At 38.0% G+C, this 19,780-nt stretch overlaps 1 protein-coding gene and 1 non-coding gene across 2 annotated transcripts in view; one reads left to right on the top strand and one right to left on the bottom strand.

Moving 5' to 3' along the window:
• Window positions 1-19,780, top strand: part of RNLS (renalase, FAD dependent amine oxidase) — a 282,885-nt gene that overhangs the window by 148,595 nt on the left and 114,510 nt on the right. The window lies entirely within an intron of this gene.
• Window positions 11,608-11,680, bottom strand: TRNAG-UCC (transfer RNA glycine (anticodon UCC)). The gene has a single exon. It is a non-coding gene; the product is annotated as a tRNA-Gly (tRNA).

The following is a 19,780-nucleotide window of genomic DNA, read 5'->3' as shown; positions in this document are numbered from 1 at the left end:
TCATGACCCCATCGCAAAACACTGCATTACATTGTTTTGATTTGGGTACTGTCACCTAGATCATTGTACTCAGGGTGGGAGAGTACAAAAATGGAAAGCATTAAGTATCAACAATGAGTGGCATCACTCAAGAGAAATTTCACTGCCCTGCTGAATAAAGAGGTTTGATCTAAGTCCTCACTTACCCCTTCATTAATTATTGTTCTTAATGATAACTAATAATAGCAACACCATATGAATATCTGGATTCTAAGAAGGAATTTTCTCTTCATTACATCCCTACTGCTATACTTGTTTTGCTCTAATACAAAAAAGGAAGTAAATAATAGAAACAATGCTGTACATTTGGTGGTGGTGGTGTTGTTAGTCGCCAAGTCGTGTCCGACTCTTCACGACCCCACAGACTGCAGCACTCCAGGCTTCCCTGTCCCTCACTGTCTCCCAGAGTTTGCACAAGTTCATGTCCATTGAATCGGTGATGCCATTCAACCATCTCATCCTCTGTCACCCTCTTCTCCTTCTTCCTTCAGTCTGTCCCAGCATCAGGGGAAGAGTGGAGGACAATTACTAATAACTCCAGAAAGAATGACATGGCAGGGCCAAGTGGAAACTTTACATTTGCTGTTGTTTAATTAATCATAGTTGTTTTAAAGTTTCCTCTTTCAGTTCTCTCCAAAACATTGTAAAATAAGTATTATTTAGATTATAGCTAAAATATGATATGTAGATATTAAAATAAGGAAATATTCTGAGAAATTAAGTAATCTATCCTGTATAGCACAAGCAGAGATTAAGTGGTGCTGAAAGGAACACTCATACTGCGGTTGTCTGTCTCCAAATGTCCATGTTTCTGCCACACCAATTGCTTCTTTAGCAATACTTAGAAGAACAAGTCCAGACCACGGGGGTTTTGTATACTAGTTTCCATTTCTCAGATGGAGACATTCACCTTGTAAATACATGGGTCTTAGGATTCTCTGACCAGCATAGGGTCCTGGAATTTCTCAGTTCTGCCCCCAACTGTGTTCAACAGAAAATTACAAAGGCATATAAAATTGAATCTAGTGTTTCTCCTGTATTACTGAAATAACAATTTCATTTCTGTGACCACACCACTATATTAACATAACTTTTAAGTTCATTTTCAGTGTCAGGTATTAATATTTTGTCTGGATAAGCACAATTTCCAATATTCAGAACTTGTCGAGAAATTCAGCATGGCATCACTAAGAGCAACATATTATTTAAGAAGAAGAATTTTCAGCTTGTTCCAAAATCTCACTTCAGCTCTGTACTGGCTATGGTGAATTTGGTTTAAAAGCAGTAAAGTGTATTCTGGCATTTTGACTCCATTTTAAAGATTATGAATTGCAGGCATTCATTTTAGCTTGATCTTTTCAGCCCATTCATTTCAGTACCTCTTAAAAAACAAAAAGGACAAAACACATAACCACAGACTTTTTAAAGGGTTTCAGATTTATATACTCCTTGGTATTTGAATGGAAAACTTTTGACTTTAAAAAGTGCATTACAGCCCCTAAAATAACCAAACCAAGAGTTATAGTCCATAATCCAACAATAGAAATGAAACAGGAATCATAAAAAAAAAAAAATCATTTAATCCAAAAGAAAAGAGAGAAAATAGGACAAAGAACAAATGGCAAAAACAAAAAACAAATAGCAAGTGATAGACCTAAATCAAACCATGTCAATTATGACATTAAATATAAATGGTTTAAATGCCTTAATTAAAAGCAGAGATTGTTATATTGAATTAAAAAAATCAAGGCACAACTATATGCTGCCAAAAAGTAATATACTTTAAATATATATATATATATATATATATATATATATATAAAGTAAAAAGGATCAAAACTAAATACTATGCTAACATTAATCAAAAGAAAAACAAGCTGAATGGCTATATTAACAGTAGATTTCAGAGCAAAAAATATTAACAGGAAAAAGAAGGTCATTTCATAACAATAAAGGAGTCAGTTCTTGAAGACAAAAGAGTCCTAAATCCACATGTACCTAATGAGTTTCTAGATACATAGGGAGAAAACAAACTCGATAGAGCTGCAGGGAGAAATGGTCATATCCACAGTAATTGTTAGAGATATCAACGCCCCTTTGTCAATAATGTATGGAAAAAGAAATTAAAACATCAGTGATATAGTACCCTTGAATAATGCTTATTAATCGACTTTATCTGCTTAACTTACAGAACACTCCACTGAACACCAGCAAAATGCATTCTTTTCACAAGCACATGGAAAATTTATTGAAATAGACCCCATCCTGAGCCATTAAAATATTTTTAGTAAATTTGAAAGTATTCAAGTAATTCAAAGTATGTTCTCTGACTACTATGGTGGAATTAAATTAAAATCAATAACAGAAATATTTCTGAAAAATCTCCAAATATTTGGAAAACTGCATAGCACAAATCTGAATAGTTCATGAATCAAGGGAAAAATCAAAAGGGAAATTGTAAAGTATGAATGTGAAAATACAATACACAACTGAATGAGTGTGAAAATATATCAGAACGTGTGAAGTACTACTAAAACAGTGTTTAGGAGGAAATTTATAGCAGTGTTGGTAAAGAATAAAGGTCTTTAGAGGTCTGAAATTAGTGACCTCAGCTTCTACTTTAAGAAGCTAGAAAACAAACAGCAAATAAAGCCAATGCTAGCAGAAGAGAGTCGGAAACAGCTTAGTGACTGAATAAGCAGAAGAAAGGAAATAATAAAGATCAAAGTAGAAATTGATGAAATGGGAAACAAAGACAATGAGAAATCAATTAAACCAAAGTTGGTTCAGTGCAAAGATGAAGAAAAATTAGTAAATCTTTAGCCAGATTGGTCATGAAAACAGGAAAGACACAAATTACCAATATCAGTGATTAGAGTGATACTGTCAGTACAGATTCTACAGATATTAAAAGGATAATAAAGAGATATTATGAACAGCTATACCTATAAAGGTGACAACCTAGATGAAATGGACAAATTTCTTGAAAGAAACAAACTACCAAAGCTCACTCAAAAAGAAATAGAAAACCTGTATAAACCTAGATCTACTAAAAATTTTTGAATTAATAGTTGAAAACCTTCTCACAAAGAAAACCCCAGGCCCACTACAGTTTCACTGAAGAAATTCTACTAAACGATAAGAAATAAGTAGAAATCCAATGTAGTTCTTTCAAAAAATTGAAGTAGAGGAAAGAGTTTCTGACTCATTCTGAGCCCAGCATTACTACCCCAGTGCCAAAACTACACAAAGACATTACAAGAAAACTACAGACCATTAGTACTATGAACAAAGAAACAAAAATTCTGAACAAAATGATAGCAAAGGGAATCAACTCTAATAAATGGATCATGACCAAATGGGCATTATCTCATGAAGACAGGGTTGGTTTAACTTGCAAAAAATCAATGCAATTCACCATGTTAATAAACTTCTGAAAAATCTATGATCAGTTCAATGGGTGCAAAAAAAATTTTTTTAACAATGTGCTTGGAAAATTCAGTATTCATTCTTAATAGAAACTCTTGGCTTATCAGCAATAGGAAGAAAACTTCCTCAATCTGATAATGGGGTCTACGAAAAACCTACAACCAGTTTTTTACTTCATAATAAAAGACCAAATGACTGTTGTCATCACTTTTATTCAGCATTATAGTCAGGGTTTAGCCAGTGCAATTAGATAAGAAAAAGAAATATGAAGTATAAAGATTGGAAAGGAAGGTAAAAACTGCCTTTATTCACAGATAACATAAACATCTAGATAGAAAATATCAAATTTACAAAAACAGAAAGCTAGTAAGAGAGTTTATTAACAAGACTGCAGACTACAGATCCATATGCAAAAATTAATTGTATTTATGCTAGCAGCAAGCAGTCAATTTTTTTAGAAAATTAAATAATACATGTACAGTAGCATTTTTAAAAAGAAAATACTTTGAGATACATCTGACAAATGATATGCAAGACCCATAAACTGAAAACTACAAGTCATTTCTGACAGACATAAAGATTGAAGTAAGTAAAGAGGTATCTTTTTCATTGATTGGAAAACTTGATGCTTTTCCCGTATTGATTGATAGATTTAATGTCCAAATCAAATTTCCTAGGATTTGTGGTGGAAATTGACCAACTGATTCTGAAATTCATGTGTAAATGCAATGGTAGAATAATGAAAACAACTTGGAAAAAGAATGAAGTTGAAGAGCTAATATTACATGATTTCAAGACTATCATAAAACCACAGTAACCAAAACAGTGTGACATAGGCATGAAAATGGAAAGCTTGTCAACAAAACTAAATAGAAAAAGGTCCACATATATATAGACAATTGATTTTTGATAAGGATTCAAAAGCACTTCGAGTGGAGAAAAGATCATCTTTTCAACAAGTTGTGCTGGATCTGTTGGATGTCTATACACTAAGAAGAAAAAAACTCTGATCTGTATCTCAAAATATATAAAAGAGTAACTCAAAGTGGATTATAGAACTACATATAAAACCTAAAATTATTTAAAATAATTAAAAGAAAATATAAGGAAAATATCTGTGGCTTGAAATTGTTGTGCCCAGCTCTTTGAGACCCCATGGACTGCAGCACTCCAGGCTTCCCTGTCCTTCACCATCTCCCAGAGCTTGCTCAAACTCATGTCCATTGAGTCAATGATGCCATCCAACCATCTCATCCTCTGTCGTCCCCTTCTCCTCCTGCCTTCAATCTTTCCAAATATCAGGGTCTTTTCTAATGAGTAAAGTATTGGCACTTTAGCTTCAGCATCAGTCCTTCCAAAGAATATTCAGGACTGATTTCCTTTAGGATGGACAGGTTTGATCTCCTTACTGTCCAAGGGACTCTCAAGAGTCTTCTCCACCACCACCGTTCAAAAGCATCAATTCTTTAGCATTTACCCTTCTTTATGGTGCAACTCTCACATCCATACGTGACTACTGGAAAAACCATAGCTTTGACAACATTAACCTTTGTTGGCAAAGTAATGCCTCTGCTTTTTAATACATTGTCTAGGTTTGTCATAGCTTTTCTTCCTAGGAGCAAGCATCTTTTAATATCATGGCTACAGTCACCATCTGCAGTGATTTTGGAGCCCAAGAAAATAAAGTCTGTCACTGTTTCCATTGTTTCCCCATCTATTTGCTATGAAGTGATGGGCCCAGATACCATGATCTTCGTTATTTGAATGTTGAGTTTTAAGCCAGCTTTTTTACTCTCCTCTTTCATTTTCATCAAGAGGCTCTTTAGTTCCTCTTCACTTTCTGTCATAAGGACAGTGTCATCTGCATATCTGAGGTTATTGATATTTCTCCCAGCAATGTTGATTCCAGCTTGTGCTTCATCCAGCCCACCATTTCATGTGATGTACTCTACATATAAGTTAAATAAGCAGGGTAACAATATACAGCCTTGATGTACTCTTTTCCCAATTTGGAACCAGTCCATTGTTCCATGTCTAGTTCTACCTGTTGCTTCTTGACCTGCCTGCAGGTTTCTCAGGAGGCAGGTAAGATGGTCTGATATAAAAATTTTCCACAGTTTGTTGTGGTCCACACAGTCAAAGGTTTTGGCATAGTCATTGAAGCAGAAGTAGATGTTTTTCTGGAATTCTCTTGCTTTTTCTGTGATCCGGTGGATACTGGCCATTTGATCTCTGGTTCTTCTGCCTTTCTAAATCCAGCTTGAACATCTAGAAGTTCTTGATTCACATACTGTTGAAGCCTGGCTTGGAGAATTTTGAGCATTACTTTGCTAGCATGTGAAAAATGAGTGCAATTATGTGGTAGTTTGAACATTCTTTGGCATTGCCCTTCTTTGAGATTGGAATGAAAACTGACCTTTTCCAGTCCTGTGGCCACTGCTGAGTTTTCCAAATTTGCTGGCATATTGAGTGCAGCACTTTCACAGCATCATCTTTTAGGATTTGAAATAGCTCAGCCGGAATTCCATCACCTCCACTAGCTTTGTTCGAAGTGATGCTTCCTAAGGCCCTCTTGACTTCACATTCCAAGATGTCCGGCTCTAGGTGAGTGATCACACCATGGTGGTTATCTAGGTCATTAAGATCTTTTTTGTACAGTTCTTCTGTGTATTCTTGCCACCTCTTCTTAATATCTTCTGCTTCTGTTAGGTCTATACCATTTCTGTCCGGTATTGTGCCCATATTTGCATGAAATGTTCTTTGCCTGAAATTGGGGCAAGATTTCTTCGATATGGGCTTCCCTGGTGGTTCAGACAGTAAAGAACCTGCCTGCAATGTAGGAGACCCAGGTTCAATACTTGGGTTGGAAAGATCCCTGAAGAAGGGAATAATCACTCCATTATTCTTGCCTGGAGAATCCCATGGACAGAGGATTCTGGCAGACTACTGTCCATGGGTTCCCAGAGAGTCAGACATGATTGAGCGATTAATGCAATTATTTAAATATAAGCATAATCCATAAAAAGAACGAATTAGTGAATAGGACTTGAGCTCAGCAAAGACCCTAACCACCCTTTTCCTTCCTAGTCCTTACAAGACAGATCAACTTGAACTCAAGATTCATTCAATATTCTTGTTTAGGAAACTGAAATTTGACTTATATTGCCTGAATCCTTTTTCTTTGAAACATAGCAGGCATGCCTAACTTTTGTATAGCATTGTTAAAGTTACAGATGGATTTTATATATATCATCTAATTATAAAGCAACTTTTATAAAAAAAAAAGATACTCTTATTATGCACCTCTTACACATGACTAAACTAAGACTCAAAGATTCAATTACTTACCCAAGGTTCCATTGCTAGAAAGTAGCAGGGCCAGACTCTAACAAGTTCCTTGATCTTGGAATCTGTTTGTTGTTCAAAAACTGTCTCATTTCGCCTCTCTATACAGAATGGGAAGTTGGTCTATGATTTTTTAAAAAGAGCCAGTTCTTGCTAAAACAGAAGATTAATGACAACATCAGCTCTCTCAAGACACCAGGATATTACGTAGTGAACTAGATATCTATCCTTTATCTTTATTTCAAGCCTATCATGGCTGCCATCCATGTTTGTAAGTGTGGCTAATGAGAAAAGATGCATTACCAACTGCCCTTTCTATTTTGTATAGAAATAAATTTACCTTAGCCTTTAATGACACTTTGCCACTCTATATTCATATTGCCGTAAATTAGTGTAATTCCCAAAGTGACTACCAAATGCCCATGGTGTAACCTCTTCACCCAGTAGGATCTGACCCAATATTCCTCTCATGTTGTCTAAATAGATGACTCACTTCAGGGAGCCTCGCTTTGAATTCAGTGCTCTTGGCATTTGCCCCAGTTCTGTAATAGCCACATACCCCAGGGGTAAAGTAATGAATCTCTGGCAATCTGGCTGTCCCCTTTATTTCTCTTTCACATTTGTTTACACATCTGTGACTGTCCTCTGAGAATGGTACAAAGTGTAAAGGATAATATCCACCCACTATCCTCTCTAAGGGTCAAAACCACTTGAGTGGTCTTCTCAGTCTCGTTCAGATTATTCTTCAACTGTGCTTCTAGACATCGTTAAGCCATTTGAAAGCTGAAGTAGAGTATTATTAACAGTTTCACATTTAGATCAGTATACTTATTGCAAAAGACAGTATTTGAGAAATGTACATAAACAGAAAGTGAGCCTTTCATATTATGTGTGTGCGTGTATGTGTGTGCATGCACACACATGCACACCCAGTCATGTCTGACTCTTTGCAACCTTTTGGAAGTGGGAACACATTTTATAAAGCTATCCAAAGAAATGCAAAAACATATTTTCTTATTAGTAATAGTCCTAGTCCTTTCCCTTGAAAAACAAATTTAGTATCATACTTGTATGGCACCTGGAGAAACAAGTGGAGCAAGAGGTTGGAAAATTATGATTGGAAGTAAAATACTTGACTTCAAGTGTCCCATATACATGTTTTGTCCAGCTCAAGCAATGGTTTTTGTTCTTTTTCATTTGCATTATTTCTGCCTATAAACCTCTCTTCTTTTCCTATTGTTGAGGATGTTTTTAATCTTTATAACAATTCTTGCAGAAGCAAAGAGTTGGTTTCTTTTCTCTTCTAGTACAAGCCAACATAGTTAAAGAGAGAAAGAGAGAGAGCTAGGTCTGTCTACCTTGTCTCTGCCACTTGTTAATTGTTTGATTTACTTATCCACACTGAAGTTCAAGTGTTTCGTATATAAAATTAGATCACAATACACAGGTCATTGTTAGAACCAAATGAGTTACTGTAAAATATGTAAAATAACAGACATATAGAAGATGTCTAATAAGCATCATTTTTAACTTTCCCCTTATTAAATTTAAGAATATGACTAATTTCTCTCTGTTCTATACCTTTGTTGATGTACATATCTTTATTTGGATCAAACAGTAAATAAATTCTTATTTGGCCATCAGAAATTTAATAGAAATAGTGTAACCTCCAAATCCTGTACTTCTGATGATTATGGTTCTCTACTTTGGAACCTGAAGTAAGATGTGATTCTCAGTTCAGTTTCTGTACCTTTTAACTTAAGATGTGTCACGTACATAAAATTTCTTATTTTAAGAGAAAGAATAGTTCATAAATAAATATTTAAATATTGGTTATTGGAAAGAGATCCACAGTTTTCCACACTTTTGGTAGACAGGAATGGATTGTCCCTAATGGTTCCCAGATAGTTTTTCTGGTTCCAAAATGCCATGAAGAGCCAGCTACCTTGTCAAAGAAATACAGCTTTATCCCCACAGTGCCATTCCCTAACTCCACTCCAGTCTAGCAGAACTTTTGGATCCTAATAGATTAATGGAAGAAAGGCAAACCCACGGAGAAGGCAATGGCACCCCACTCCAGTACTCTTGCCTGGAAAATCCCATGGACAGAGGAGCCTGGTGGGTTGCCGTCTATGGGGTAGCACAGAGTCGGACACGACTGAGCGACTTCACTTTCACTTTCCACTTTCATGCATTGGAGAAGGAAATGGCAACCCACTCCAATGTTCTTGCCTAGAGAATCCCAGGGACGGGGGAGCCTCATGGGCTGACGTCTCTGGGGTCGCACAGAGTCGGACACGACTGAAGCGACTTAGCAGCAGCAGCACCAGCAGTGATGGTAAAGATTTGTCAGACACATCTAAATTCCAGCACTTGCTGACTGTGTAGGTTGTGATAAAGACCAAACAAACTTCTTTCTTTCTAACAGGAGTCTCTTCAATTTTTGTTGTTGGTGGTAGTGTAAAATGGGAATAATAACGGTACTTGTGTGGAGTACCAGGTACATACAGATAGATGGTCAGTCAGTATTCAATACCATTATTATTTATCTAAAAGAGACCATTCCCTCTTTACATTTCATTCTACTACGAGTCTTCTGCCAGCTTCCCTGGTGGCTCAGAAGGTAAAGATTCTGCCCGTAATGCAGGAGACCTGGGTTCAATCCCTGAGTCGGGAAGATCCTCTGGAGAAGGAAATAGCAACCCGCTCCAGTTTTCTTACCTGGAAAATCCCATGGATAGAGAAGCCTAGGGGGCTATAGTCAGTGGGGTCTCAAAGAGTTGGACACAGCTGAGCGACTAACACTTTCACAGTCTTATAAAATGGAAAAATACAAAAACAGAACAAAAATGTGGATTCTCATATCAGTTCATTCCACCCATTCTAAGTTTCCTCAGATTTAAATGGTCTTTATTTGACATCTTTCTGAAGACCCCCCTTCCCCTGTACCACCATTGTTTGAACCCTAGCTCCTTCTCTTACTGACTTTGTGCTTGGGGTACAAATACTTGTCTGAGATATTGTGATAATTGTGTTAATATATGTGAAACACCTAGAAGAGTGCCAGAAAAGTACTGTAATGTGTATTCTATAAGCTGTAACTATGATTAGAAATAACAGAATGTATTCATTTTTTTCTCTTCTGAAAGTACCTGTTTATTTTGGGGTCCTGACCTTCTATTGTGATTATTTTTCCCCCTGATCTCCTTTTTTTTTTCTTTTTTCCCAATACTAAAAGAAAAAGGGAAAAGTATTATCTATTTACAGCATACCAGTCCCATGTATTGTCAATACGGTTGTCCTGTGTTGCAGTACTGAAGGGACTCATTATTATACATGAGTCCCTCCCTCGACTTCTTCATTATTCTCATGAGGGTTCATTAAAGCAGGGCTTTTGTGAAAGACCAAAGGTACTCCAATTTTGACATGGCTATGACTTTCAAACTGGATTGTAATTCACAAGTATTTCTCTGTATTCCACATTAAACTGTCATTTTCTTGAGGTCAAAGGACCATATCCTAACTTTATTGTATCTCTAGCACCTAATGCATACACAGGAATGCTCCGTAGACTGCTGCATAACTGAATGAGTGAATGGAGTCATATTTGAAGTATAGTACACTAGCTTTCTGTTCAGCAACAGAGTAAACTTCCAAGTAACTTTTGAGATAATCCTGAAACTTTTAAATTTGGAGGGAAACTCTCATGCATTCTATCTGGGGACTTTCTACCTCTCTAGCACCACCATTCCTGCCATAGTTCATTGTCTACGCCCCCACCATAATTCATCTTTTCCTGTCTCAGTGCCTTTGCTCTCACTGCCCTTTCTTTTTGGAATGCCTTTGTCTCCTTGTCTACTTATCTGAATCTCAACTCACATCTCATGTAAACATTTCCTTCTCTATTCTATGTGTGTGTCATTTCACCTTCTCCTGACCTACAATTGCAGCTGTTGTCTAAACCAATAGCTGTCACTTAGTATGTACTGTTGAGTGTTTTTAGTTATAATTTTTCAAGAAAAATACTTAACCAGATTTTAAATCCCTTGAAAGCAGTGACCTTACACTTTTATGCCTAGCATTGTACCTCCCACATGGTGCAATAACAATAATAATTGTTACTAGGGTGACTTGGTCTATACCATCTTAAACAAATAGCAATGAAAAATAAAACTAAACATAACACAATGAAAACATAGTTTATGAGTGAATAGGGAGATTCTGTGTGCTGAAAAACATCAGGACAACGATCTAAGTTGCAGGTAGGGTTTCGGCTTCATTCATTCCTTTTGATTCTATGCTTTATTTTTATTTTTGTTTGATTCATGCTTTAGGTCAAGGGTAGTGGGATAACAGCATTTAACTTTAAGTTTAGTTGCATATGCTAACAAATAAAAACTCTACTGCAGAATTGTTTATTTTACAATGAAACATTTCAAAACAAAACATGAGACAACTAATGCCTGTCTGCCATCTGTTCTGAAGAAGTGTGGGGAAGGTGTAGACGGGGGTGAAGTGTTATGTGCAGAGTTCCCGCCTCCTCTTCATACCTTTCAGGAACATGGTGCTAATGACTGTGGCGCGGATATTACCCAGATTTACCGTGTGGCAATGTATTTGAGCATCCTGATTATCACAATATATGGAGCTACCAAATCCAAAGCATTGTAAAGTATTGTAAATGAGCAGGATGCTGGACGGTCATATAAGTTCTTGTTCATATTTTATTTTATTATTTTTAAGTATTTATTTATTTGGCTGTGCTGGGTTTTCATTGCAGCATGTGGGATCTAGTTCCTTGTCCAGGGATCAAACCTGGGTCCCCTGCATTGGAAGTGCAGAGTCTTAACCCCTGGACCACCAGGGAAGTCCAATTGTTTATATTTTAAATCCTGATAAGTGAGTCTCAAATGAAGATGAAGGGAAAAGCATTACCAACCATTGCTCCAAATCTCAGAGCAGCCACAATGATAGCTGATCTCGTGACAAGGACCAAGGTTGTCTTTGACACTAAGCACTTCTTCTGCCTCAGTGGCCAAGAGCATGTGGTGCCATGCATTTTCCTTACTCTGCATTTATGCATTAAATTTGTTTACATCTATTCATTGAATGTTACCACCTGGGTAATGTGTCAGCATTGTATAGAACTAGATCAGCAGCTTCCTTCATTCATCACCTTATTAACATTTGCCTTTGATTATATATCCTCCGAGGAAAGAATAATGTCCCGTTTGTTTTAGGATCTGACAGAACACTTTATGACTGGTGTGGGCTGCCCCAAATCATCAGCTAGGCATAAAGCCATCTCCTCCAATGAGCCTCTACCTCAGTTCAGTTTGGCACACTGCCTTTCTTATGGCCTGCATCTGACAGACTCACTGCTCATGCGTTTCCATGAAACTAATTTAACACTACCTAGACCTTTCTTCTTTTCACTAGTATCGAGCTCTCTTTCTTCCCATTCCTGGATTATTTCTTTTACTCCTGTGATAAACTTCCAGTTTTTATTTTTCCTTCTTCTTCTCACTATTGTCAGTCTTCCAGGAGCATCAGAGAAAATTGACATTTTGCCCAATTTGGAGACTTCTATCTCCATTGTCCATCCATTCATCCATTCATTCAGCTCTCCATCAACTTACTATAGATTGCTTTGTTGTATGTCAAGCACGATTACATGTATTGGGTAAATGAGACTAGGTTCTTGCGCTCGCAGACCTTCAATTCCATTGGAGGGGATCAGAAAGTGAACAAATAGACAAACACATACGTGCCAGGTGGCAAGTTATGGCTTGAAATAAAAGAGGGTAAAGGAGAAGATGGGTGGGCAAAGCAGGAGGAAGGGTGTTAAGGCAAGACCTTGCATGACAGATGAGAAAACAGACACAGGTGGGATAGGTAATTGGCCTGAGGTCACACATTTAGTGAATGGTCAAGCCAGATTCAAAACCAGGCCATCTGACTTAAGAGCCCATGCTCTTTGCCATGGTACCAAGCCGTGCTCTTGATCCTGCATTGTCCTATAATGGATAACTGAGAGTATTTCCAGGGGAAGGCTCCATACCTGCTGTGTGCAGCACTGTAATCGCAGCAGGAGTTCACAATACAGGAACCCAAGGACTTGAGGAGAATGTGCAATATGAATGCACTGCCCAACTGACTGAAAACTGACTAAGCAACAAATAAGGTTTAACAGGAAAATACCAAGATTGCCAATACAGTCAATTCATTCCTTTCACTCTATCAGTAGGCTTTGTCACCATTTACATAGAAGTCTCAGTTTGAAATTGTTATATCTGACTTAAATCTATTACAATTAAAAGCCATGCTAATTTCAGGAGACTCTTAAATCCATAGTCTCAGCATCACATGCCTTATTCAGTAAAGCAACTCTCTCAATCAGTGTTTCTTCAGATGTGGTAAATACTAAGTAATTAACCTTAACAAAGTCAGTCTTTGTCCATTTCCAAGAAATTAGTTTCTAAAGCAGTGTTAAGAGCGCTGCTTGCACCACATGTCTATTAATAATATTTCTGGGTCCAAATAATTAAAGCATGTCCTTATGACATAAGAGATCTGGAAAACGCTGACAGGTTGCTTGTTAGCTTATGTGCAGTGTTAATGTGTGCTCAAGGCAAGTCTCATCATGCCACCTTCTTACAACCTAGGGTCATCAGAAAAAAAAAATTAGATTCACATAAAACGGTCTAGAAGTATGAAAAGAATAAAATGTCCTACCTTAGAATTGATATTCAGTCATTCTGGATTTATTACCAAGGCTCCTGGCATTTTGAAAAGTATTCCCTTTATAAAAATCTATCCATTTGGGAAACCAGCCATGACGGAAGAAAACAGAACTGATTCCTTTATTTGCCTTTTTATCTTATTTTTTGTTGGATTTCTATCAAGTGTTTCACTTAAGGAAAGATAAATTATGAAATATGAACACTTTCAAATCAAACATCAGCTATATGTCCTGCCATTTATTCACAATTAGTAAACAGAACACCCTGATGAAGCTTAAATTAGTTAATCCTCAGAATTTCCGGATATCTGGAAGAAAGTATAGGGAAACAGCACACTTCCACAGCAGATGTTCCATTAAAGGAAATCCAGGCCATCAGAAAACTGCATTTCCAAATCCTTGAAAGAAATACTGAAAGGCCGTATATATTTTTAGTGATTTGCTATGTGCCATAGATTGGTTTTGAAATGGTAACTGTCTGAAGTAAAATTATGTACCTCTTGGAAACCACTTTTTTCTTCTAGGCTTCTAATTCATATGCCCCATCCTTCAACATAAGACAGTTTTAAAATCATGAGTGCATTGAATAAGGCAGTGTTAGCAGGAAGCAAGATTAGATACAGGGAATATGTACGTGCATGCCAAGTCGCTTCAGTCATGTTCGACTCTTTGCAGTACTATGAACTGTAGCCCACCAGGCTCCTCTGTCCATGGGATCCTCCAGGCAAGAATACTGGAGTGGGTTGCCTTGCTCTCCTCCAGGGGATCTTCCCAACCCAGGGATCAAACATACATCTCTTATGTCAGCTATATCTGTACACATATCTCCTCCTCTTCAGCTCCATCCTCCCACCCCATTCTACTCTCTAGGTCATTACAGAGCAGCAAGCCGAGCTCCCTGTGCCGTGCAGCAGCTTCTCACCAGCTCTCCCTTTCGCACGTGGCCGTGTATAAATGTCACTGCTACTCTCCCGATTCGGTCCACGCTCACCTTCGGCCCCTGTGTCCACATGTCCACCCTCTGTGTCAGTCTCTATTCCTGCCCTGCCAATAGCTTCATCAGTACCATTTTCCTAGATTCCATATTTATGTGTTCATATATACTGTTTTTCAGAGATCTTGGTTAGTCTCATGTGTAATGGGAGCAAAGGAGTATTCATATAGTATCAGATACAATATGGATTAGAATGGAGAGCAATTGGAAGCAGAGGTTCTAATTAGGAGACTGCTTCACAATTCCAAATGTGTGTGGCCAGCACAGTCTCAGGAGATGGCAGTAAATACAGACAACTTTGCCGGCTAAGGTCCATCTAGTCAAGGCTATGGTTTATCCTGTGGTCATGTATGGATGTGAGAGTTGGACTGTGAGGAAGGCTGAGCGCCGAAGAATTGACGCTTTTGAACTGTGGTGTTGAACACTCTTGAGAGTCCCTTGGCCTGCAAGGAGATCCAACCAGTCCATTCTAGATGGCTGGATGGCATCACGGACTCGATGGACGTGAGTCTGAGTGAACTCCGGGAGATGGTGATGGACAGGGAGGCCTGGCGTGCTGCGATTCATGGGGTCGCAAAGAGTCGGACACGACTGAGCGACTGAACTGAACTGAACTGATGGACAACTTTTTGAAGATGTAGGGACTGTCTGGAGAGTGAATGAGAAGCAAGACTGTGTTACAATAACTTATTGTTAATGCTTATGTAACCAGAAATCGTTTGGATCCTTAATCACTGTTTGCTAGCTTGATTAAAGGCTTTCTTTTTCTTCCAGGAGTAAAGAAGAGTAGCTTCTTTTTGTTCTAAGTGAGTAGGACTTTTCACAGGAAGGACAGAATGTACAAGATCACAAGATTTGGGTAAAATATCATTGGCAATATTAATAATGCTTCCTGTCCATTTGAAACCCAGAAAAGGGAGTATCCTTAGAGGAAAAATGTTCAGTTCTCTCTCCAGGCTAATAATATTGGCTCTGTATCTGTAAGTGCCTACTGTACAGGGCCTCCACCAGGGTCTTAGTAGACATTATCTCATTTAATTCTCCCCAAAATCCAGTGAGATAGGTTTAAATCACCTTTTTACAACTAATAAAATAGTGACCAAATGAAGATAAAATCACATCTCTAACTAGGACCAAGCCAGGACTTTCCCAGACTAAATCTGATGCTCCTTCTATTACATGGCATGTGTGCAACTGAACAGAATCTCAAGGAAGGGTAAGACACTTTTTAAATTTAGCAAATGGGGAAATTTAATTTTTTTTTCAAAAGGCATCTGAACATTTTAATAGGCTTTCCCCCCCACCTTCTGACTGCTGCTACATGTTTAAAAAGGCAAAAGAATAAGAAGGAACAGGAATTAAAGCTGGAAAATAAAGCTAGTGACTTGACCCCCATCTTATTTTCCTCTGTTTGTCTCACCTCTCGCCCTCCATGAAGAGGTCAGAGAGAGTTCTGGACATACAGTGGAGTCCTCAGGTCTTGAGAGTGAGCAACCCCACCACAAAGCAGTTGCATGCATCCTCAGGCAATAGCCATATGACTCGTCTCTGAAGCAGAGTTCTGTCAGTTCTGCGCTTAGAGCTTTTAGAAGCAGCAGCTTGCTCTGGAGGAAGAGCTAGGAGACCTCCTTGAAATGTCATTTGCATACCAAAGGCACTGTGTTTACTTAGATGGCTTGTTTGTGGCCGAGCGCGGGGGGCTCAAGTCCCACTCGGAGCCACATTCAGCCTGCAGCAGACTTTGGCAAACAATCTAAGGAACTGTCAGGCTTGCACGGGGTCCTGAGGAATCTGGGCCTCCCTAGCCCTGACACTGTTCCTCGAGGTCAGCCAATGGGGTATTTGAGCAACTCTGCTTAATCTGGGACTCAGCCATCCATGATAAGCAAGAGAGCAGGAGAGAGGTAAGCCCACCAGCCTCTTAAAGTCATTTAGAAAATTGCTTTGAAGAGAATGTCCGTAGTGTGCTTAAGAATACAGACCTTTCCATAAAGCTCCTTCTCTGGGTCTAATAGGTTATCTACCTCAGTGTTTCACTCCTAAAGTTCTCCAGCACGTTTATAAAGACTCCTTAGCCCAGAAATATAAATACAGTATGTGGTTTATGTTTTGGTATATACACATATGCCTGAGAGTGGTCAATAAGAACTATTAGATGGAGATATTTCACCAACTTTATATCTTGGTTAATCGAACTGCTTGATCAAGTCCGTGAAAATCCTGCTAATGGAACCCGAATACGGAGAGAGTAATGTGTGATTCTCGGGTTTCCCTGGTGGCTCGGTGGTAAAGAGTCTGCCTTCATTGCAGGAGATGCAGGAGACCCAGGTTCGATCCCTGGATCAGGAAGATTTTCTTGAAGAGGGCATGGAGACCCACTCCAGTATTCTTGCCTAGAGAATACATGGATGGAGAAGCCTGGTGGGCTAGAGTCCATAGGGTCGCAAAGGTTGGATACAACTGAAGTAACATAGCATGTATGCATGTTTGATTCTTACTTTGAATGAGAGTCTTTTGAGTCCTTCATTCAGGAGATTCAAGTTAGATTTTATAAACCTTTGATGAAACAAACACCATCATTTTAGATGGCCTAAGTTGAGGACACACTGCTAGTTTCAGTAATGGCTTAATGAAATAAGTGTACACAGACATGGCACAGTATGATAGACTAACCGGGCATGCTTTCTAAATCCCCACAAACTATTATCTAACTTCTGAGGGGGGAGGGAGTCTGCCCCATATAGCATGCAGAACTTCCCCAACCAGGGATCAAACCCATGTACCCTGCAGCTGAAGCATAGAGTCTTAACCCTTAGACCACTGGGGAAGTCTTAATGTACCCTAATTTTTGTGTTATATTATAGTGAGCAGAGATCAGTATTCGAGTTGGATTCAGTTCTCAAACGTGCCACACACCAATTGAGTGACCAGGCAAGTCATTTTACCTCTGAATCTTTATTTCCTCAGCTGTAAAACAGGATTAATTATGCATACCTACCAGGGTTATTGCCAGAAGAAAATGAGGTAACTTTTGAAAGCATCTAGCATGTAGGAGAAATTCTGATGAGTAAAAGAAATTCTGATGAAACATTAGCTTCATCAAGACAAAAAGATGGCTACCTACCTCTGCAACTCTAGCAAGGAATTTTTTAAAAATTTATTGTTTCCATTCTGAATTTACTGGTTGATTGCTGACCCTTGGCTTCATTTTATATGGATATTTTTGTGTATTTTTACAATCCATGGATGTCCACGTCAGATCACTAACTCCAAAGAGGAAAGTGTGAGGAATTGCACAACACGTGCATATAAAGTGAGTCAGAGATGTCAATACTGTCACATAAAACTGTATTCATTATCTTCATCTTAAAAAGAATTCATTTACAATACATAAAATTATGTGGGTAACAGAAAAAACAAAATCAGAGAGATTCCAGAGAAAATAACCTACTGAGGTCCTAAGCTTGAAATTTCATGAAGTGAAAATGAAGACCGTTTCTAATGTACTTTCTTTTTTCCTACTCTCCAGGGTAGATATTGAAGTTATGGCTGAAGTCCTCAGCATTGTCATAGTCATGTAGACATTTAAAGGACTACAGCTCATATTTTAGGAGCTGCCCTTTAAGTCACCTCAAGAAACAAGAGAATCATTTTATTCAGTACTGTTGGCACTTTGACCTTTTGGGGAAACATGCTGTATTATGTTTCACGCTGTTACGCTATTTGTTAATTTGCCTGTCATATTAACATAATAGACTATTTACAGCTGTTCTAATGTAAAGTTTTACTAATAATAATTCACCATAAATGTGGACTCTAGTCATTTCAAAAAGAACTACCTCATTAATCAAGGGCTTTTAAATCTAAATTCCAACTTAAATATGGTATTTTATACCAAGATTTTCCGCTTATAGAAACCATAGAAGAAGAAACACTTATTTAAAAGGTTTGGGAAATATCTTCTCAAATCACACGTTCAAATCCAAGGTTTAGACTATTAAACATTACTGCATTCTTTAGACCTTGCTGTTTTAAAGTCTTTGGAAATTTTAAAACACATACAGTCTTGATTCAAAAAGTGCAACTTCCCCCAGAAGAATTCAGTAGAAAATAAAAATAACCTAGCTGAGCTCCTACTCCCCTCTCTAAACATATCGTAAAGCCTAGGAAGGGCCAGATTCTCATCCTATATAATTCTGTGAGAATTCCCACAGGGAAATCTGTGAAAGAATTCAGAAACCTCCCTTGCGGAAATTCTCATAGAGCTATATAGGGTGAGAATATGGTTTATAAACAATAAACATAAAATTCTTTAAGTTGTGATCTTTGCCCTCAATTAAGCCCCAGATGTTAACTGGGATAAAATCATCTCGGAGCTCCAATACACTGTTTCCTGGGTTCCTAAGTATTCAGTCAGTCATTCAGCAACTATATTGCCAAATGGAGACATAAAGATATTTGTTAAATGAGCCCATTGTTTTTTTTAATCCTGTTTTCAATAAGGTAGAAGCTAGGACACATAGGACAAATCACAATTTAGGCAGAAGAGGATTATTATTATAGTTTGCATATGTAGGTTTCTTTACATTACAAAAATGGTGTAGACTTTTAAACATTTGAAACATACAGGTAGGTATAAAGTTAAAAACTAAAGTTCTCAAAAAACTTTAATAGACTTTGCCAATTTAACATAATTTTCACGTTTCTCTTCTAAGAGCAAAGAGAAAAAATGAGGTCAGGTTATCAGGTGGCGACTGAATAATTTTGAAACCTTCACCTACTTAGAATTCATGTTTTCTCTAAGAGAAAGAGAGTGGGAGTTTTCAGTGTGCCTCAGTTCATAAGATAGAGCTGTTGTGATGCAAACACAGAAACAAAATGCAAGATCGGGGTTATGGATGGTGAGAAATAGGCTGCCATGCTGACCATGGTCAGAACACTGGAGGTCTAAGGAGAGGAGGCAGGAGGAGTCCCACTGGTTAGATTTACGGAAGAGTACAGAAGTCAGGTCAGAGAGAGGAGGGGAAAGCTTGGAGGGCCAGAACTGCTGCCATTGAAACCTTATTAATGTATCATCTTCTTCCACCTCTTCTTGACATTCAGACTAACCAATTCATGTGCATTCTTGTCTGGGAGCAAGAACAGTTGACCTTTATGGGGAACACTGGGCTAACACTGAGTGCTTACTATATGCCAGATTCTCCTCTAAGGTTTTGTATAAGTACATCTCA

The sequence above is a fragment of the Budorcas taxicolor genome, chromosome 23, assembly GCF_023091745.1.
Source record: "Budorcas taxicolor isolate Tak-1 chromosome 23, Takin1.1, whole genome shotgun sequence".
Taxonomy (NCBI): Eukaryota; Metazoa; Chordata; class Mammalia; order Artiodactyla; family Bovidae; genus Budorcas; species Budorcas taxicolor.
This window is presented reverse-complemented; position numbering and strand designations above follow the sequence as displayed.